Raw genomic sequence first — 22,137 nt, 5'->3', positions numbered from 1 at the left:
CTCTGCACTTAGCTAGCCCGGCCAGCATGGCTTGCATAAACTAACCCAATAATTTCTTGTCTGGCACAGCTCTGCAGCTTGTATTTTTCTCTTCGCATCCAAATATGATCTAAATGCTACCATTTATCAACTTCCACCCTTCCCTAACAGACTCTTGTTACCTCAGATCTACGATGACAACAGCTGTGGTTAAGGCATACCAATACTATAAGGCAGCCTGCCCACTTGACAGTTTTCAGACTTATTAAAATGCAACATAATAGTCACATTTTAAAAACAACAACGGCAACAGCAACCCTGCAAAGTATTATTTTATTAAAACCCTGTACACTGAAGGAGACCAGAGCAGCGTGAATGGAAAGCAGTACAAGGTGAGCAAGGAGGACTGAGCATCCCGCCTGCCCTTTCCACCCTCTTCCTCCTCCTCCTTCCTTCTTCCCTCGCTGCTCCGTTGGAATCAGGCGGCTGACAGGGACAACCCCAGCGAAAGCCAGGACTCCGCTGGCCTGCGCAGCCGGCTCCCGCCCCGGCCGGGCTCCCATAGGCGGCAGGCGCTTCCTCCCCCGGCTCAGGGGCGGCGCTGAGTGGCTGAGACGCGCCGCCAGCCCCGGGGAGGAGGAGCGAGAGGAGCAGGAGGCGGAGGCCACGCGCAATCAAGAGAGACGCGCCTGCTAAGTCCTGCCTGGAGTTTGGCTGCTTCCAGGAGCTCCGCGGCGGCGGCGGCAGCAGCAGCGGAGCCAGAAGGAGGAGCCAGAGGCACGGCCGCTTGCAGCAGCGGGGCCAGCAGCTGCCCCGCTCCCGGTGGCGGCTCCCCGCACACCCCGCTGCCCTACGGAGCGCGATGGGACGGTGCAACGAGACGGGAGCTCCTGCCCGCCGAGGTGAGTAACTTCCATGGGCAGCAACAGCCGCTGGCTGGAGGGACCAGCGCTACCCCCTCCCCATGCAGCCCAACCTTCTGGCCAGGGATGGTCTCCTGGTCCACCGCACCGTTCCGGTGACAACGTGTTTCAGACCAAATCCCATCTCCTCCCCCTCCTCTCCCGCCGCCGCCTTTCACCTCTCTCCGAGGCACTGCGGTTCCAGAGTGTTCCTTCCTTGTGAATGTTGATCTGGCAGAGCTCTAGCTCTCTGCAGTGGGTGCTGCCCTATGCCTCTACCCCGTGACCAGCTGCACTGTCCCCAGGGCGCCTCTCTGTGTCCTTACCTTTCCTGGGTTCAGCTTTGATCTGCTTGCACCTCCGTTCATAGCCTTTTTTTTGTTTTTTTTTTTTGCCCGCAGGTCTTGTGACACCGACGCCTTCCCTCTCCCTCCTTCAGGCGTTTCTCTCCCAGTTTTTGTCTGCACGCTAACACAGTTTAGCAGGGTCCCCCAGGGCAGTGGAAAAAGAGATGCGGATGGTGGCTCCTTGTTATTAAAGGAGATGAAGTTCTCTCTTTTCCGCCCCTTATTAGATCTAGGGGTGGTTGGATTGGGAATCAGTCCCGATATACCTATAAGAATGGAAGGCCGGGTGATCAGTTGTTTCTCCAAGTTACAGTAATTTCCCCCCTATTTATTAATATTTGTTTTAGGTTGGAAGTGAGATTTAGCATTGCTTCTTAGGCTGAGAAAAGATGGTCAGCTCTGGCATTTTGAGGGCCTTCCCCAGCTTCTTCATCCTGCTTAATACTGCTCAGTGATAAATCATCACACCACCTTTGATAAACCAACAGCCTTCTAAAAGGACAGTCCTCAAAAAGTTTGTGAGGTGGGTCTCTCCCTGAAGGCACTCTTGGTTGTTATGACACAAATGTGCCCCCGCCTCAGTAGGGTGCCCAGATGGAGAAGAGGGTGGGACTCCTGCACCTTTAATAATGGTATAGAAGAAAAGAATTTCCCTCTTCTACCCAACTATTAAACATGCCCAAGTCCTGTCCTTGTTTTCTGTCTGGCCAACCTACTTCCAGACCAGTTTTGGAGTGTTGAAAGAGATAGATGCCCTGATGAGCTGTTCTCAGCTTGTAATTCTGATATGTGGTTCTCTGTTAACAGGACCTCCATGTTTTCCAAGTTAAGCACTGCCTTTTTGCTCCCATAATATCCCACAATTAAGGTGGATCGTGTATCCTCTTGCAGACATGTAAAGTTCTCTCCTTCCTAGGCTACTCTGCCTGTTTCCTGACGTGAACTGAGCCTCTAGCTGAACTCCTGGACTTTATTTTGATAATTGAATACTGTATCTACAAATCTCTCCCTTCCATGACTTGACAAAGCTCAGGGAACAGAATCTGAGAAGTCTGAGATCTATGATTGGGTCGCTGGTCTGTTGGTAGCAGATAATGTAGCATGGGGGACAACAAGCCCATGAAACAAGCCGACAAGTCACAAACCAACACGGAACTCTCTTGTTGAACTCTTTTTCAGGCAGGGGTTTAGAAACCACACATGAGTTGGGGTGTCCATCCAAAAGGTTGTCAGCAGGAGCCTGTTGCTTTGTTCAGTCTTTATAGGGCCAGCCTCTGCCCTCAAGCAATGGGCAATTTTAAGACATAGGTGGTGCGTGGGATCTCTGACCTGCATATATGTGTAAGAGCCTTATGTCAGGTGGATAGGGGACCATGGGGTAGGCTACTTGGTGGAGTATGTAAAATAATAGCCTACAACATAGAATGTATGGGGTGTTAGTGAAGAGGTAGTACCTCTGGTGGGGGGCATGTTGTGTTCCTTCTGGGGTAGTTTTCCCACCTTTGGTTCCCACCCTGCACTCAGTTCTCACCTGTGGCTCCTAGAAGCTGTCAGCATGGGACAGCAGCCACACCCTGGGAAATGGCTTTAACTGGCCAGCTAAACCAGGTGAGGGTAGCCGATGGGTCTCAAACCCACTGTGAGGGGTCCCCTGCATGCGAATACAGGCTCTGGTGGACGAGACCAATAGTGGGTCTGGTGGTCAGGAAGACGGTTTCTGCATGTGTTGTAGAGGGAAGTGATGGGCAGATGGGGCTTACCAACCTGGGAAGGCTGCCCATCTAAGAGAAGGAAAACTCTGATTCTAAACCTCCACTGCTTTGCATTGCGGGATAACTTTGGGAGAAGAAAAGGCTAAGGAGTAAATCCGGCACAAATCTGGAGTGGAGTCCCTAAGGCGGTTGGATGGCGTCTTGTACACCTCCTGCCAGGAACTCCTGCAGCCAAGCTGGTGCCAACTGTATTTCTCTGTTTTCCTTTGAACCACATCAGCGAGGCCGAGAGGGGGCAGATCTTGTCATCTGGGCAGCGCAGGACCTCCATACACATGGCCCAGGCTTGCGCCCCAGGGAGGTCACTTGAGTGCTGCAAATGTAGCATTCTGACTTCACTCCTGGAGGAGCACTCCATTGTCTCTTGAGACAGACGGATGTCAACAACAACATAAAACTGGGATGAACATGACTGTGGCCGTGAGAACTTGCTTTTATGCCAGTGCATAGAAACATAGGTAGCTGCTTTGCACTGAGTCAGACCAATGGCCCATCTAGTGCACAATCTTCTACCCCGGCTGCCAGTCACTCTCCCAGAGTTTCAGATAGGAGCCTTTCCTAGTCCTACCTGGACATGCCAAGCATTAAATCTGGGACCTTCCACATTAAAACCATGTGCTCTGTCACTGAGCTAGGACCCGCAGTAATATATTATACTGGTGTGCAAGGATGAGAAGGAACACGAGTTATTTTACCAAGACAACTTTAAGAAAAGATCCTTCATTCAGATTACTGTGTGCCATTGGCAGAGAGTAAAAATGAGCAGCGTTAATGATGCCAAGATGACTTGATTCAATCCCTTTCTCTTCCTTCTTCCTTACACCTCAGTCTTAGGGAATGGATTGAAAGACAATCCAACTATTAAACATGCCCAAGTCCTGTCCTTGTTTTCTGTCTGGCCAACCTACTTCCAGACCAGTTTTGGAGTGTTGAAAGAGATAGATGCCCTGATGAGCTGTTCTCAGCTTGTAATTCTGATATGTGGTTCTCTGTTAACAGGACCTCCATGTTTTCCAAGTTAAGCACTGCCTTTTTGCTCCCATAATATCCCACAATTAAGGTGGATCGTGTATCCTCTTGCAGACATGTAAAGTTCTCTCCTTCCTAGGCTACTCTGCCTGTTTCCTGACGTGAACTGAGCCTCTAGCTGAACTCCTGGACTTTATTTTGATAATTGAATACTGTATCTACAAATCTCTCCCTTCCATGACTTGACAAAGCTCAGGGAACAGAATCTGAGAAGTCTGAGATCTATGATTGGGTCGCTGGTCTGTTGGTAGCAGATAATGTAGCATGGGGGACAACAAGCCCATGAAACAAGCCGACAAGTCACAAACCAACACGGAACTCTCTTGTTGAACTCTTTTTCAGGCAGGGGTTTAGAAACCACACATGAGTTGGGGTGTCCATCCAAAAGGTTGTCAGCAGGAGCCTGTTGCTTTGTTCAGTCTTTATAGGGCCAGCCTCTGCCCTCAAGCAATGGGCAATTTTAAGACATAGGTGGTGCGTGGGATCTCTGACCTGCATATATGTGTAAGAGCCTTATGTCAGGTGGATAGGGGACCATGGGGTAGGCTACTTGGTGGAGTATGTAAAATAATAGCCTACAACATAGAATGTATGGGGTGTTAGTGAAGAGGTAGTACCTCTGGTGGGGGGCATGTTGTGTTCCTTCTGGGGTAGTTTTCCCACCTTTGGTTCCCACCCTGCACTCAGTTCTCACCTGTGGCTCCTAGAAGCTGTCAGCATGGGACAGCAGCCACACCCTGGGAAATGGCTTTAACTGGCCAGCTAAACCAGGTGAGGGTAGCCGATGGGTCTCAAACCCACTGTGAGGGGTCCCCTGCATGCGAATACAGGCTCTGGTGGACGAGACCAATAGTGGGTCTGGTGGTCAGGAAGACGGTTTCTGCATGTGTTGTAGAGGGAAGTGATGGGCAGATGGGGCTTACCAACCTGGGAAGGCTGCCCATCTAAGAGAAGGAAAACTCTGATTCTAAACCTCCACTGCTTTGCATTGCGGGATAACTTTGGGAGAAGAAAAGGCTAAGGAGTAAATCCGGCACAAATCTGGAGTGGAGTCCCTAAGGCGGTTGGATGGCGTCTTGTACACCTCCTGCCAGGAACTCCTGCAGCCAAGCTGGTGCCAACTGTATTTCTCTGTTTTCCTTTGAACCACATCAGCGAGGCCGAGAGGGGGCAGATCTTGTCATCTGGGCAGCGCAGGACCTCCATACACATGGCCCAGGCTTGCGCCCCAGGGAGGTCACTTGAGTGCTGCAAATGTAGCATTCTGACTTCACTCCTGGAGGAGCACTCCATTGTCTCTTGAGACAGACGGATGTCAACAACAACATAAAACTGGGATGAACATGACTGTGGCCGTGAGAACTTGCTTTTATGCCAGTGCATAGAAACATAGGTAGCTGCTTTGCACTGAGTCAGACCAATGGCCCATCTAGTGCACAATCTTCTACCCCGGCTGCCAGTCACTCTCCCAGAGTTTCAGATAGGAGCCTTTCCTAGTCCTACCTGGACATGCCAAGCATTAAATCTGGGACCTTCCACATTAAAACCATGTGCTCTGTCACTGAGCTAGGACCCGCAGTAATATATTATACTGGTGTGCAAGGATGAGAAGGAACACGAGTTATTTTACCAAGACAACTTTAAGAAAAGATCCTTCATTCAGATTACTGTGTGCCATTGGCAGAGAGTAAAAATGAGCAGCGTTAATGATGCCAAGATGACTTGATTCAATCCCTTTCTCTTCCTTCTTCCTTACACCTCAGTCTTAGGGAATGGATTGAAAGACAATCCAACTATTAAACATGCCCAAGTCCTGTCCTTGTTTTCTGTCTGGCCAACCTACTTCCAGACCAGTTTTGGAGTGTTGAAAGAGATAGATGCCCTGATGAGCTGTTCTCAGCTTGTAATTCTGATATGTGGTTCTCTGTTAACAGGACCTCCATGTTTTCCAAGTTAAGCACTGCCTTTTTGCTCCCATAATATCCCACAATTAAGGTGGATCGTGTATCCTCTTGCAGACATGTAAAGTTCTCTCCTTCCTAGGCTACTCTGCCTGTTTCCTGACGTGAACTGAGCCTCTAGCTGAACTCCTGGACTTTATTTTGATAATTGAATACTGTATCTACAAATCTCTCCCTTCCATGACTTGACAAAGCTCAGGGAACAGAATCTGAGAAGTCTGAGATCTATGATTGGGTCGCTGGTCTGTTGGTAGCAGATAATGTAGCATGGGGGACAACAAGCCCATGAAACAAGCCGACAAGTCACAAACCAACACGGAACTCTCTTGTTGAACTCTTTTTCAGGCAGGGGTTTAGAAACCACACATGAGTTGGGGTGTCCATCCAAAAGGTTGTCAGCAGGAGCCTGTTGCTTTGTTCAGTCTTTATAGGGCCAGCCTCTGCCCTCAAGCAATGGGCAATTTTAAGACATAGGTGGTGCGTGGGATCTCTGACCTGCATATATGTGTAAGAGCCTTATGTCAGGTGGATAGGGGACCATGGGGTAGGCTACTTGGTGGAGTATGTAAAATAATAGCCTACAACATAGAATGTATGGGGTGTTAGTGAAGAGGTAGTACCTCTGGTGGGGGGCATGTTGTGTTCCTTCTGGGGTAGTTTTCCCACCTTTGGTTCCCACCCTGCACTCAGTTCTCACCTGTGGCTCCTAGAAGCTGTCAGCATGGGACAGCAGCCACACCCTGGGAAATGGCTTTAACTGGCCAGCTAAACCAGGTGAGGGTAGCCGATGGGTCTCAAACCCACTGTGAGGGGTCCCCTGCATGCGAATACAGGCTCTGGTGGACGAGACCAATAGTGGGTCTGGTGGTCAGGAAGACGGTTTCTGCATGTGTTGTAGAGGGAAGTGATGGGCAGATGGGGCTTACCAACCTGGGAAGGCTGCCCATCTAAGAGAAGGAAAACTCTGATTCTAAACCTCCACTGCTTTGCATTGCGGGATAACTTTGGGAGAAGAAAAGGCTAAGGAGTAAATCCGGCACAAATCTGGAGTGGAGTCCCTAAGGCGGTTGGATGGCGTCTTGTACACCTCCTGCCAGGAACTCCTGCAGCCAAGCTGGTGCCAACTGTATTTCTCTGTTTTCCTTTGAACCACATCAGCGAGGCCGAGAGGGGGCAGATCTTGTCATCTGGGCAGCGCAGGACCTCCATACACATGGCCCAGGCTTGCGCCCCAGGGAGGTCACTTGAGTGCTGCAAATGTAGCATTCTGACTTCACTCCTGGAGGAGCACTCCATTGTCTCTTGAGACAGACGGATGTCAACAACAACATAAAACTGGGATGAACATGACTGTGGCCGTGAGAACTTGCTTTTATGCCAGTGCATAGAAACATAGGTAGCTGCTTTGCACTGAGTCAGACCAATGGCCCATCTAGTGCACAATCTTCTACCCCGGCTGCCAGTCACTCTCCCAGAGTTTCAGATAGGAGCCTTTCCTAGTCCTACCTGGACATGCCAAGCATTAAATCTGGGACCTTCCACATTAAAACCATGTGCTCTGTCACTGAGCTAGGACCCGCAGTAATATATTATACTGGTGTGCAAGGATGAGAAGGAACACGAGTTATTTTACCAAGACAACTTTAAGAAAAGATCCTTCATTCAGATTACTGTGTGCCATTGGCAGAGAGTAAAAATGAGCAGCGTTAATGATGCCAAGATGACTTGATTCAATCCCTTTCTCTTCCTTCTTCCTTACACCTCAGTCTTAGGGAATGGATTGAAAGACAATGATGCAGCCAGCAACCAACCTTGCTGAAGCTAAACAGGCCTTCACCTTGTCAGGGCCTGGAAGGAAAACTGCCTGGGAAGCCCGTAGAGCACACACTCCTCCCCAGGTTTGGTTCATGGTCTCACCAGGCAAAGGGAAATTCCCCTCTCTGGAAAGATGTTGCCTGGGTAGACAATACTGAGCTGGACAGACCAATTGCCTGGCTTGGTATAATTCAACTTCCTGTCTTCCTAAACATTCCTGTGTTCATGATACTGTTTCCAGAGGGATAGCTCTCTTAGCCAGCTGTAGGAAGAATAACAGAGCCCTGTGTCACCTTGAAGACTAACAGATTTATTATGGCATAAGCTTTTGTGGACTACACCCACTTCATCAGATGTAGGAAGTGCATTTTCATGCATCTGATTAAGTGGACTGTTGTCCATGAAATCATAAGGTACCCCTGCCCGTACGGGCCAGTCTTGACAGACTCTAGGGTTGTGCGCCCATCTCACTTAAGAGGCCGGGGGCCAGCGCTGTCCGGAGACACTTCCAGGTCACGTGGCCAGCGTGACAAAGCTGCATCTGGCAAGCCAGCGCAGCACACGGAAACGCCGTTTACCTTCCCGCCAGTAAGCGGTCCCTATTTATCTACTTGCACTTTGACGTGCTTTCGAACTGCTAGGTTGGCAGGTGCTGGGACCGAGCAACGGGAGCGCACCCCGCCGCGGGGATTCGAACCGCCGACCTTTCGATCGGCAAGCCCTAGGCGCTGAGGCTTTTACCCACAGCGCCACCCGCGTCCCTATAGGTATATCGGGACTATGAAATCATACGGCATAATAAATCCGTTAGTCTTTTGGTGACATAATACTTTTTTTTGTACTTGATGCAGATGAGCCCTAGAAATGTCCTGTCTGGCATATTCAGGCATTTACCTGCTTTGCTGCTGGATCATGACCCCAGTGGTGCAGTTAGGTCATTTTGGACTCTGGGCCTAAGCGTCTTACTTGGGGCCCCTTCTTTAGATGGCAATCTGGATTTGTTTTACTTCAAACGCTGCTAAGTCAGCCTTACCGTTCTGCCTGACTGTCTCCCTCCCCAATGCCTCAGTTCACTGGAGTTCTGGACCCCAAAGCCTAGCCTTGAGAGCATCACTGTGTTGCTCTCTTGTGATTGATGAGGATCCCTGGACCTTTTTGCCCCTGTGTTCTTTCTGCGTAGGAGTCACTAGTAAAATATAAAACCTAGTTGTTGTTCCCCAGAGGCATGGCTCTGTATTCTTGAGTTTAATTCCATTTTATATCGCTCCAGTTCCTAAGGTCGTCTGTTTCATCCTGCCTACCTTTGGAGCTTTTCTCTCTGTTATCTCTGCACCTTTCCTCCCACAAGGGCATTGATGAAAAAAATATGGAATAAAACAGGATCCCCCAGAAGCTCCACTAATTGTTTCTTATTTTCCTGGTGACAGTTGTGATCCAGCAAGGTTGGGAGGGTCACTTGTTTCTCACCCTGCGCTAACTTTAAAGTTTACTTTTGTAAAGGTAAAGGTGCTTACGTCCATTAGAGGGATGGTTCGTTTAACTCAGGCATCCCCAACCGTCGGCCTTCCAGATGTTTTGGACTACAATTCCCATCATCTCTGACCACTGGTCCTGTTAGCTAGGGATCATGGGAGTTGTAGGCCAAAACGTCTGGAGGGCCTCAAGTTGGGGATGCCTGGTTTAGTTCCACATTCTTTCTAGCACTACTAGCCCTGCTAATGTCTGGGGAGGGGTAGGAACGCGACAGCTGAGAGATGATAATGACACCAGACTCTTGTTTGACGTTGGGTGTGCTACCTCTGAATGAGGAACTTTTTATTTTCGACTTTTGCATCCTGTAGCTGCTGGATCCATGCACTTGTCTCATTGATGTTTAAAGTCAGTTATGCAAGTTGTAATTGCAACAATACCGCAAAATGTTGTGATTACAACTTGCACAAATGAGTTCCATATGTGTGTATGTGTGCGCGCGCTTCCATTTGTCCTGGGGCTGCTTCTTTCTGGTTTTTGTGGATGACTAAGTTTTTTTCTCCCTGCCTCTCAAAATTATTATCCCCTTATACAAGCATTTTGAATTGAGCACGAATGTATAAGCCTCAGTCATGACCTTTTTTAAAAAGCTGAATTTCTTGCATTCTTCTCTTTTAAAATAGTTTCCCAGATGCGTGTTTTCTGGTTGACGGATAACATGGGGCGCAGGGTTACTTAAAGAGGAGAAATGGCTGGTGGAAGGGGGCAAGTGTACTTAATCCTTCTCCTGTGATTCTGCTAGGATTCTTTCCTGTCCCCATGGATGGACTTATCCACTAGTATTGGAGTCCAGTTGAATCAAATTAAAGGAACAAATGGCCAGGCTGTAGAAATGCAGGGGAGACTTTGTGGGTGAGGAAGGGTTAAGCATCCCTTCCCATCAGCTGATTATTACCTGCCAGTAGCCCTTTGTGCATCCCTGTGTTGGTGTTACACAGCAAACAGAGGCTTGAGAACCCCTTGTTTGCTGCATAATGTTTGATTATACCCCTAAGCAAAGGAATGGTTGTAACTCTCCCATGGGATTAATGGTGCAGAATTTCACTATTCCGTTGCCTTTGAAATTGCACGCTGCTCTTGTTTAAACTTACCTGTCATTATCAGAGGCTAAGTATGGTTATTAAGCCAAAATAGTCGGTTTGTGGATGTTGCTTATGTATGGAAGACTGTGTACATAAGTATTCCCCCCCCCCTCGGAGACTGAAACGTTGCTGTGTTCCCCTGATGCTGTTCTATAAAAGGGCTCTAACGTGAAAAGGAATGGAATTGCTGAGTGTGGGTGGAAGAAAGAACAGCTGCAAATGAGCCCCTGTTACAGGAGCTGGATTCAGGTTGTGTGTGTTGCAGCCCTGCCAAAGAAAACCATAGCTGTGTCTAAACTTCTCCGGGGCACATCAGAACAGACAGTTAGTTACTTGGAAACTCAAGTCTGGAAGTGTGCGCCTTAAAGAACGATTTTGCAATCTCTCTTGGGCACTTTTTGCTTTTTCAAGCCACCGTATAACTGTATGATCCTGCTTTTATTGAGAAGGCGGGGAAATCACGTGGGATTAAAGGAGATGTTGGAATTGCTATTGGACTGAAAATAAAATTTGTAGGCAGTGTGGTGTAGTGGTTAGAGTGCTGGGCCACAACAGTGGAGACCCAGGTTCAAATCCCCCCCCCCCCAGTCATGAAGTTCACTGAGTGACCTGGAAGCAGTTGTCATCTCCCAGCCTAACCAGTGCAACTGGGCAGTTTTAGACCAGGGGTGAGAAGCCTGTTGGACTACAACTCCCATCATTGCCAAGCCTTGTCCATGCTGCCTGGGGCTGACAGGAGTTGGAATCCAACAGCACGTGGTAGACCATAGGTTCCCCATCTCATAAGAATGTGAAAAGAACCTGCTGGATACGGCCAATGGCCCATCTAGTCAAGCATCCTGTTCTCACAGTAGCCAGAGCACTCTTTCCTCCAGCAGCTGAGATTCAGAAGCATCACTGTCTCTGACTGTGCATAACCATCATGGCAAACAGCCATCAATAGCTATGTTTCAGACTCTGGACTTAATGGACTTAAAGCCCCCCACTTCTCTTTAGATCAGCTTTTCCCAAACTTGGGTCTCCAGTTGTTTTCGAACTACAGTTCCCATCATCCTTGACCACTGGTCTTGCGAGCTAGGGATGATGGCAGTTGTAGTCCAGAAACAGCTGGAGGCCCAAGTTTAGGAAACAGTGCTTTAGATGGTAATGTTAACTCAAATCGTGGTGGGCCAGACCTGCTGTGCATCTGCTCATTTGGCAGAGGGATGCCATGAACGTCTTAAGTCCTCTGCTGACAGCATAACCACCTACCTTGTAGGGTAGTTGTGAGGATACAAGCAGTGGAAGAGGACCTTTGGATTTGTTGGCTGCCCTGAGATTACTTGTGCCAAAGGGTGGGATTAAAATTGCACCAATAAATAAAAACTAGTGAGCACATGAATTATTTCAGACGTGGCATGGGCAGATACAAGCCTGCCCTCTTTGATCCACCCCCCTTCTCTTCTCCCATTTACTAATGCATGCTCAGTGCTATTTGATTGTTTGCTTTTGTAGAAATCCGCTATTAAGTACTTCTGAGCTTCCTTTAATTCCTTTTTTAATTACATTATATTGTGAGCTTAGTGTTTTTCTTTTGTACGCAGTAAAAAAAAAAATCTGTTATGGATTAGCTGAAGGTATGTTTGACAATCTGCTTCTGAAAATGATTTCCTAAATGATAAAGTGCACTTAACCTTTTGTTGTCGTTTGTTCAGAAGGGAAACTGTTCCCGGCCAGACCTTCATTCCATCCCTTTAAACAAGCAATGTGGCCAATGTGAATTCCTGATTCTTCCTGACTTGTTGATGTTTTACACTTCCTAAGCATACAATCAGACAGGAGATCAAGAGGGCTTAGGAAACGAACATCAGATGGGGGTTGAGCTGCTGTCCCAGTAAAGATGCTTGTGCCATATGCTGCTCTGACTTTGTGGAAACAAATTCCCTTCCGATAGAAAAGAAGTGCATGAAATATTAGCATGACAGAAGATTTCTGTTGCAGGTCTTTGCCCTCCTCCTCTGAGGCTTGTTCTTTGCCGCTCCAGAGGACAGGATTCTTCATCTCAGGGTGATGGGTTTGAGCCTCACATTGGGCAAAAGATTCCTGCGTTGCAGAGGGTTGGGCTAGATGACCCTCCTGGTCCCTTCCAATTCTATGATAAGCCAATCAATCAATTAATCAAGTTGATTGCCGCTGTAGATAATAATAATGATGATGATGATGATGATGATGATAGCAGCTCAGTAGTAGATCACAAAGGACACGGGTGGTGCTGTGGGTTAAACCACAGAGCCTAGGACTTGCCGATCAGAAGGTTGGCAGTTCAAATCCCCGCGACGGGGTGAGCTCCCGTTGCTCGGTCCCTGCTCCTGCCAACCTAGCAGTTCAAAAGCACTTCAAAGTGCAAGTAGATAAATAGGTACCACTCCAGCGGGAAGGTAAACGCCGTTTCTGTGTGTTGCTCTGGTTCACCAGAAGCGGCTTAGTCATGCTGGCCACATGACCCAAAAGCTGTACGGCGGCTCCCTCGGCCAATAAAGCGAGATGAGCGCCGCAACCCCAGAGTCGGCCACGGCTGGACCTAATGGCCAGGGGACTCTTTACCTAGTAGATCACATGCTTTGTGTGCAATGGGCCCCAGGTGTTATCACCTTCCCTTCCAGGTAGGGCTGTCTGAAACACTGGAGAACGGCTGCCAGCCAGTGTTGACAGTACTGAGCTAGCTGGACCTGTGGCTTGGTTACAAGGCAGCTTCCTGAGCTCTGTTGCCAGGGGCGGATGGGAGTTGTGGTCTAAAAACATCAGGAGAGCACTAGGTTGGCAAAGGTTGCTCTAGACTCACAGACAAGAAGGCTCCTATCTCCAGCCTTTTACCAATTAATATGGCAGCACATTCATTAAAGTTAATGCATTGGAGCCTTTTGGCCCCCTAGCATGTTGAAAGTGGGCATATGGACGTGCATGCAAAGCGTTAGGGGAAATCTCGCAAAACAAGCAGCCTGTTTTCGGCACTTGAATCAGCAGCAACTTTTGGGCCAGGGAGTTACGGTTTCTTTTAGGAGTGATTCCTATGCCAGCCCTGGGAATTGCTGTGAGTGAGGCTACTTAAAAAATTGGTGTGGAAAGCAAAGTTCTGAATCAGCCTGGCGACTCTTGGTTAGGATATTTAAAAGTATCACTGAATTCAATTTTTAGCAGTTTAGTAAGATATAATTGATGCTCATGCCTCTTGATTCCCTTATTAAATGACTGGTATTTGTTGTGTATAAATTATAGCCCCTTGCAAATTTGAAAATTAAATAATTTCAAATGCCATTAATTACAAGCTGTAAATGTTAGGTCATAATGTGAAAGCAACTAGTAATGTTTTAATGTGTGCTGATTTGGGCTCTAACCTTGCAAGCATTCATATAATTAACTTAAAATGTGAATATTTCCATAAGAGCCCATACAACGACTACACTTTTCTGTCAAATTAGGATTGTATAAATGTTTCAAAGATGGAGCATGTGGATATAGTGTAGCTGCTTTATTGCTTTGCATTTTCCATTGAAACATAAAATATTTTCACCTGGATCATTAGCTTAGCTGAATAATGAACAAATCCTCTAGATCCTTTTTGTCATTTAATACTTTGCTTTTTGCAATATTTGTTCCAGTAAAGGTTTAATTCTGCAAATAAGCAATGTGGCACATGAATAACTTTTCGCAATTGTACAGCTTGCTTTTTTGGGAGGAAGTGGGGGTACAGCAAAGGTGCACGAGTGGCAAAGATAACTTGAGATAGTAAAGGTAAAGGGACCCCTGACCATTAGGTCCAGTCATGGCCGACTCTGGGGTTGCGGCGCTCATCTCGCTTTACTGGCCGAGGGAGCCGGCGTACAGCTTCCGGGTCATGTGGCCAGCAGGACTAAGCCGCTTCTGGCGCACCAGAGCAGCGCATGGAAACGCCGTTTACCTTCCCGCCAGATTCATCTACTTGCACTTTGAGGTGCTTTCAAACTGCTAGGTTGGCAGGAGTAGGGACCGAACAACGGGAGCTCACCCCGTGGTGGGGATTCGAACCGCCGACCTTCTGATCGGCAAGTTCTAGGCTCTGTGGTTTAACCCACAGCGCCACCCGTGTCCCATAACTTGAGATCCCTGGACCTTAAAGAACATTCAAGGCCCAGGGATTGTCAGGGACTGCTGGTCTCTGATTGGCGGTGCTTGCAAGCCTCACTTTGTCAAGGAACAGCATCTTTACCTGTCCCAAACCATGACATCACATGTGACATCAGGTGTTCGTCAGCTGCGCATACCTTGGGGAGATGGCCTGGTGGGCCACATGGGGAGGCCTGGTGGACCTAGTGAGGCCTGCTGGCCAGAGTTTTCCCTCTGCTCCTTTGTAGGAAGTGTTCAACACCATCAACTTAATTTCATGGAGTGAAGCATCACATCTTGTTATAGAAATCCAGGTAACATGGGAAGGGCGTCCTCTGACTCACATATAGATTGTTAGTTTAGAGCAGGTGAGTGGTTAAAACTGCACCGTCCGTTGAGGAGTGCCTAACACTTCCCATGAGCTTCCTCTGATGGTTTACAGTAAAAAAAAAAGATTCAGGAGAAAGCACCCCTTTCTTCACTTTTTTTGTACAGTTGGTGATACAGAATAGATGCCCACCTGATTTTCACTCAGCAGTAGTATGGTAGCCACAGGCAGTATTTTTTGTTTAAAAATGAGGTACCTCCTATCTTGATAAAAGTACAGTACTGCGTAAATCTGTAGAGACTGCATGTCTCTCAAGAAGTCCAACTCCCTTTAAGGTCTAGGAAGTTCCTGCTCCAAATCCTTGCATTAGCAAAGTAGAAATGCTTGTAGCTATTAACAGGAGCTATTAGCCGTCCTGAGCTTTTTGAATGAGCTCCTGAAGGTGATGGCATCAGTTCACCCCTTTTGAATTTTCTGGAATGGATGCAAAGTACATCTTTTTAATATTTCCTTTGGGATCTGTTATAGATTATGATCTTTAAGCTGCTTGCTATTTTGGTGTAAGCTTTTATGAATTTTTAACTTCTTCTTTTTAAATAGCTCTTACTGCTTGGATTGTTTTTATTGTGGCGAGCTGCTTAAGCCATCTCCAACACAGGGTGTGATACAGGAGTGCAATAAATAAATGGCACCAGGTTGAAAAAGCCTACACGGATTGGCAGCGACTTTCCAGGGTCTCAGGCAGAAGGGTCTTTCCCCACCCTATCTGGAGATCCCAAGGATTGAACCTGGGTCCTTCTGCATGTAAGCAGAGGGGCAAGCAGCACCAGTCACTACTAGGTCCTGCGCCAAAAGGAATGCTGGGTGTGAAGCAGCCAAGCTCCATCAATTGGACCCAAAGAAGGCAGTCCATCCTAGTTAGACTCTAATCCTCTCCAGAATGGACCGAATTTAAGAAACAGACTGACACCAGTGGGAAGACATCAGGCATCCTCATTCAAGCTACCGTATTGGCCCGAATACTGTATAAGCCGCACCCGCAAATAAGCCACACCTTTAAAATTTGGCTGCTTGGGGGAGGCTTGGGAGCCGCAGATGGGACAGGACGGGCGCTGTTGCCCCATGCTCCTGGGCTGCTTTCTGGGGGGGGGGGTTCATGTTGCTTTGCCAGCGGCCTTCTCCCTCTTCCCCCTTATCTCTGGCGGCTCGAGGGAGGCTTCGGCATCGCGGGTGGGCTGCACATCATTGCCCTATGCTCACAGACTGCTTCCTGAGGGGGGGAGCCATGTTGCTTCACCGGTGGCGTAAAGTCGCGAATATAAGCCACACTTTAACGTTTCACGATTGGAATGGGGGGGGGGGAGTGTGACATATTTGGGTCAATACGGTACATGTTGGCCAGTAGAACATCACATTTTCTCTTGTTAGGCTGGTGTTGGAGTAGTATGCTCCGCCCCCCCCCCCACTGGAGAAAGCTAGTTTTAATTTGGTGGGAGGGAACCTTTTTTGGGGTGGGGTGGGAATCAGGCTTCCCCCCACCCCCTTCTTTAGTGATGATCCTATTACCCATCTCTTGCATCAGAGGTTCGTGCTCACTTAACTAATGATAAAGCCGAATTTTACGCATGAAGAGCTAGCTGTTCTGCAGATTTACTTTTATAACTAGGATTATATTTCATTGTGACAGTTGAGCACATCTACACATTAATTTTATATCCTTATTAAGGTGACTTAAAGCTAAAGTTGGAAACAGTAACTTGGTGTTCTTAATGTGCAATTTTTTAAAAAAATAGTGAGATTTATGAAACTTTGAATGTTAAACGTGTCGGAGAAAAGTTATTTTCAGGGAGGGAGGGAGGAATAATAATCTACAATTAGCAGCACCGGCTGTTATTCAGTATATGTTAAATGTTTACTCACAAGCTGCTGCAGAGAATCTGCTCAATAGAACCCATGCAGTCTGAAAGGTTAGAAAAGGACTGGGAAAATAATCCAGGTAAAAATATTTGGTGTATAAAACCAGACCAGTGAGAAGTATGGCATGGGTAGGCCTCCAAGGGCCAGATAGATAAGCTTGGAGGGCCACATTTGGCCCCCAGGCCTGCGATTCCCCACTTATGCGTTAGTGTGTCAGGCATAATAACAACAACAACAACAGCAACAACAACAATTTTGTACCCCTCCCATCAGACTGGGTTGCCTCAGCTACTCTGGGTGGCTTTCAACAGAATATAAGAAAACATAAGAAAACATCAAGCATTAAAAGCTTTCCAATACAGGGCTTCAGATGTCTACAGAGAGTCTTATAACTGTTTATCTCTTTGACATCTGATAGGATGGCGAGTGCCACATCCAGGAAGGCCTTTTGCCCTGTAACTTCATTTCTCGCAATGAGGGAACCACCAGAAGGCCCTTGGGGCTGGACCTCAGTGTTCAGGCTGGACAGTGGTGGTGGAGATGCTCCTTCAGGTATTCAGGCATATACCCACTTGGCCACTGAGCTCACTGAGCGGCCTTCGCTGCCTCATAGCCTACAGGTACCACAGGGTGGTGGTCGGGGTGGACTAATGGGGAGGGGGAATGTACCATAACTCACATTGGGAGCTCCTTGAAGGAAAAGTGGACTATAAAGAAATTAGATGTCAGCACTGAAAGTCCTTGAGCCAAACTGGGACCTTGGAATTGTGGGAATTGAATCTACACCTACTAAGAGATTTGAAAATAGATCTGAGTTGCCAGTGGCTATGGCAAGGAAGGGGGCATTTTTCAGCCTAAGGGCTGCATTCCCTCATGATTAACCTTCTGTGGGCCATCACTGGACATAGCCAATGCCAAAAGTGGTTGGGGCCACCTACACATACTGTCTGTTACCCCCCCCCCCACACACACACATAACATCCACATGTACCCACTCATATTTTCATTTTGCTCCACCCTGTCTCAAACTTGTTTACTTGGAAGTAAGTTCCATTGATCGGAGTGAGACATGGTTCCAGATAATTGTTTTTAGGATTGCTGCCTAATGTACATTTTTTAATAGCCATAATTGCTAGTGCATTAAACTGAACCATTACCTCCCAAGAGCTGTACAAATCTACTTAAATCAATGTCAGGATGTCTGATGCATCTCGGCGTACTTCTGAGGGGAGAATAATGCTGATCTAAGAACTATTACACTCAATAACATTGCGTGAAGAGAGGCATTCCAAGTTTTCCATCTTTGGGCTATTGACATGGTTGTTTTAATAATATGTAGATCATGCTTGTACTTCAATACCAGACTGACAATTTCTAAAACTCTTACAGGACAGTATCACCCTTTAAATTATTTTGCCTAGGAGGTGGCTGTTAACTGTTCTTGTATAGTAATATGCCTTTTTTTGTGTGTAGTTAAAAACATAGAATTTCTAAAGGCCACTACTTTTATGCACTGGCTGTGGAATCCCGTCCATGTTTACTCAGAAGTAAGCCCCATTGAGGTCAGTGACGTCCAGGTAATTGGGTATAGAATTGCAGCTTGAAAGCGAAATCCTCAAATTCTCTGCATTGTGATTAGCAGGATTTTACCACTGTAGTGTCTCAGGGGCATACTACAGTGCCCTCTGCTGCTCTGCTTAGTTTCTATGGGACCATTGCAGGGAATCTTCCCAGAAGATTGCACTCCAGAGCTGACAGCTGTTTGAAATGCATTTCCTTAAGGTAGGGTTCTCATTGTTGGATATAAAGCTGTCAGTCAAGTCCAACATTCCGAGAGAGGACTAACTGCCTCTATGTGGCAGGCAGTTTTGTCAGTTGGTCTGTTGGTCAGTTGCTGCAAGGAGTGTTAACTGGTAACTGCTCGGTTGCAGTCTTTTCATGACTCACTACGATCTAGTACAGTGGTACCTCGGGTTACATACGCTTCACGTTACAGACTCCGCTAACACAGAAATATTACCTCGGGTTAAGAACTTTGCTTCAGGATGAGAACAGAAATCGTGCAGTGGTGGTGCAGCGGCAGCAGCAGGAGGCCCCATTAGCTAAAGTGGTGCTTCAGGTTAAGAACAGTTTCAGGTTAAGCACAGAACTCCAGAATGTATTAAGTTATCTTTTTTTCAATTTTTTTCAATTGGTTTTCCAAATTTATAACAAATAAAACACAAAATGACAAATAACAAAACATATAAAAAAGAAAAACAAACATACAATCAAAACTTCTTACAGGTATAAATCCAAATTAAAAGAACGAATTAAGTTCTTAACCCGAGGTACCACTGTATATAGTTTATCTGTTATGTAACCTAAGCCTGCCTTCAGGAAAAACTCTGTAAACCTGAATGAAATCTGATAGTAAAGTAGTTTATGTTAATATGATTCAGATTCAGGTGTGTGTTCTTTCAGAGGGACAGAAAGGGATTATCAACCAGGAAGGTATAATTATTGAAAAGACTGTTTTAATGAAATTAATGAAGCAGTAGGATCAGAAATTGAAATCGCAGATGGAAATATTGTCAAAGCGAGAGGGGCTGGTTCTGTGAATTTGAAATTTAATGTAGAAAATCAACTTCTGCGATTTCAGTTTCGGATCCTACTGCTTCACTCATTGTGTTTGACCAGATCCACACCACACTGTTGCAGATTAACACTTTTCTTATTGATTTTGGTGTGTAACAGGCTGAGAGTAGAAGCAAATTAAATGGTCTGTTGAGCTCAACAGTGACCATTAAAATAAATAGTACCAAAACTTGAGGTTGATTACTTGGTGGGGCCCAATTTTAATCAGCTGGGATGGTAGTTAAGAACATACTTGTCCCTTGTTTGTGGCTACTTTGGCTTTAGTGTGTTACTGTAATGCGGAACAAAAAAATAACATGTTAAAGATGGCTATTTATCATCTTTTTAATGGAAATTGATCAGATTAAAAATTTGCCTTCTTATCCAGTTAATCAGCAGACTTATTCCTGGCAGACTTCTTTGGGTTTGTATTTGTGTGTGGTATGCTTTTGTTTCTCCTGCTTTCCTAAGGTGTGTGTCTTCCTAAACAAAACTGGCATAGCATAATTTTTTTTTTAGAGGTGAGGTCTTGTGAATCAATGTAAAATAACAAAGAATCTGGTGGCACCTTAAAGACTAACCAATTTATTCTGGTATAGGCTTGTGTGAACTAGAGTCCACTTGATGAGATACAAGAAGTCTAATAGGGTCACTTACATTAATTTGCATACATTCTAGCTGTAATTGAATTGTTAATCGGTATCCTTTGCATTTTATTTCGCTTACAATTCCACCCATGTATACTTATCCCTGCAGCTGATAATTCTCCTTCATGCATTTGATCAAGCCTAGATCATGGAAGTTCATTCCATTCTAAATTTGTTAATTTTAAAGGTGCTGCTCGACTCTCTTTGTTATAATCTTTTAAAAAACATCTTTACTGTGCTGAGATTCACAATATCCCATCCATATCCTGTTGGCTAATTATATCATTGGGCTTCAAAGCTCTGGTAGCGATCATATATTTACTTACTATGCATGGCTCTGTTCTGCTTCATCCTTCTGTACCGATAACACCGTAGTTTCTGGGTTGCATTTACTGCTTGTGGAACTACTTTCATGTAGAGGTGCACCTGGTATCTTCACTATACAGTTGTTGTCTTACGCTGAAGATGGACCCCCTTTGCTCTAATCTTTGACAAATTGAGATGTTTATATTTTAGGACCCATCCTGTTTGTGTGATTGCAATTTAACTTATTGTAACCTGCCCTGGGACCTTGGGGGTGTGCAATAAATCAAAACCAGAATGGTACAACTATACAAGGAATGTTGAAGCCGGGCAGATTATTTAGCTTTTAGTTCAAAATGCAAGCAGAATGCTTATGAAATGAGTTTTAAGATTATAGAGGGTTTTTTTAAGCTCCCCCCCTTCACCTCCCCACATTGTTCAGATGTTTAAGCTCTGGATTTACTGAAGAGCCAAGGATGAATTCCTAATTCTGTTAAAATCAATAGGACTATCATGCCATTGATTTAAGTGAATCCAGAATTCATTTATTGTTGGAAGCGGTTGTGGAATTGGTCTCGCTGATAATGAGTTTTCAAATACATGCAATAGCTTTCCAGTTTTAGAAGCAAAAGGAGGCAGTTCAGAAACCATGTGGAGTTGGTGCAGCTACACCAGGATGAGTGATTTGCCATAGACTGTTTATGTGCATTTCAAAAAGTCTAGGTGAGGGGTGGGAAACATTCCGGGAAAAGTAGCCTGTTTCTGTAGTTTTTAACGGAGGAGTTTATAGGTACTCTGTTCATGGCTAGAAATTATTATTATTACTAGGAGTAGTAGTGGTATAATTCCGATACCACTGTTCATCTGAAGATCATGGGGCAGTTTAAAATATGAAAACACAAATATATATATAACATAGTAACAAACAATAACAATACCCCCCAACAGTTTAAAAGGCAATAGATTGTTTAATGAACCAGTGGCAAATAATGCCTATTTTCAGACAGTTGCTCTGGTTGCCACTCAATGTTCTTGTGTTGACATTTAAAGCACTGAGCAACCTAGGACAGCATCTTCTTCCCTTAGCAGCCTGCCTGTGTATTAAGATCAGCGCAGGAGGCTCTCCAAGTTCTTGCATTAAATGGAGTTCATAGTGCAAGAGCCTGTGGAAGAGCCTTTTTAGTGGTGACTCTGTACCTGTGGAATGACTTCCTCACTTCCAGGAAAAAGCCCACCTTTTAGTGGCTAATGAGGTCATCTTTGTGGTTTTCAAAAATGGAGCTTCTTTATGTAATTCGTGAGAATTGCTTCATTGTTTTTGTTTGTTATGTATTTTGTTTTTAATATTAGGTTTATTTTCTGTGAAACTGCTCTGTGACCAATTTTTTTTTGGGGGGTGGGGGTGGGAAGGTGGTACAGAAGTCGTTCATTTCTTTATAGAAATCTGTGTGCGCAGGACTTTAGATCATGCTCAGTATCAAAGAGATCTGGGTAATATAGTAGAAAAATGTTCTAAGAACAGCTCGGAGTAAGCCGATTACAGGGAATGTGGAACTTGTAGCTTTAGAAGCTTTCAGAAATATTTGTCTGTTTATGGAGACTTCTGAAAACATCTGAATCTTTCTCCCCCAACCCACTACTCTCCTTGGTACAGTGCCATGTTCTTTTGCAAGTTATGCGTAATATCCTAAAATGTGCATACTAGTACATCACCATGGTAATTACCACTTTAAAAAAATATTGTACAGAATTCACTCTCTAAAAATCTGTTCTGTAACATAATGAAA

The 22,137-nt window shown here is 45.9% G+C and overlaps 1 protein-coding gene across 1 annotated transcript in view; it reads left to right on the top strand.

The window, feature by feature from the left end:
• The first annotated feature begins 650 nt into the window (after positions 1 to 650).
• LNX2 (ligand of numb-protein X 2) overlaps positions 651 to 22,137 on the top strand; it is an 83,430-nt gene continuing 61,943 nt past the window's right edge. The window contains exon 1 of the mRNA XM_028726388.2: positions 651 to 881. The gene's annotated coding sequence lies outside the window, so the exon portion shown is untranslated. The remainder of the gene's footprint in view (positions 882 to 22,137) is intronic.

The sequence above is a fragment of the Podarcis muralis genome, chromosome 4 (assembly GCF_964188315.1).
Source record: "Podarcis muralis chromosome 4, rPodMur119.hap1.1, whole genome shotgun sequence".
Classification (NCBI taxonomy): Eukaryota; Metazoa; Chordata; class Lepidosauria; order Squamata; family Lacertidae; genus Podarcis; species Podarcis muralis.
Note: the sequence above shows the minus strand (reverse complement) of the source record. Positions and strands in the feature narration are given on the sequence as shown.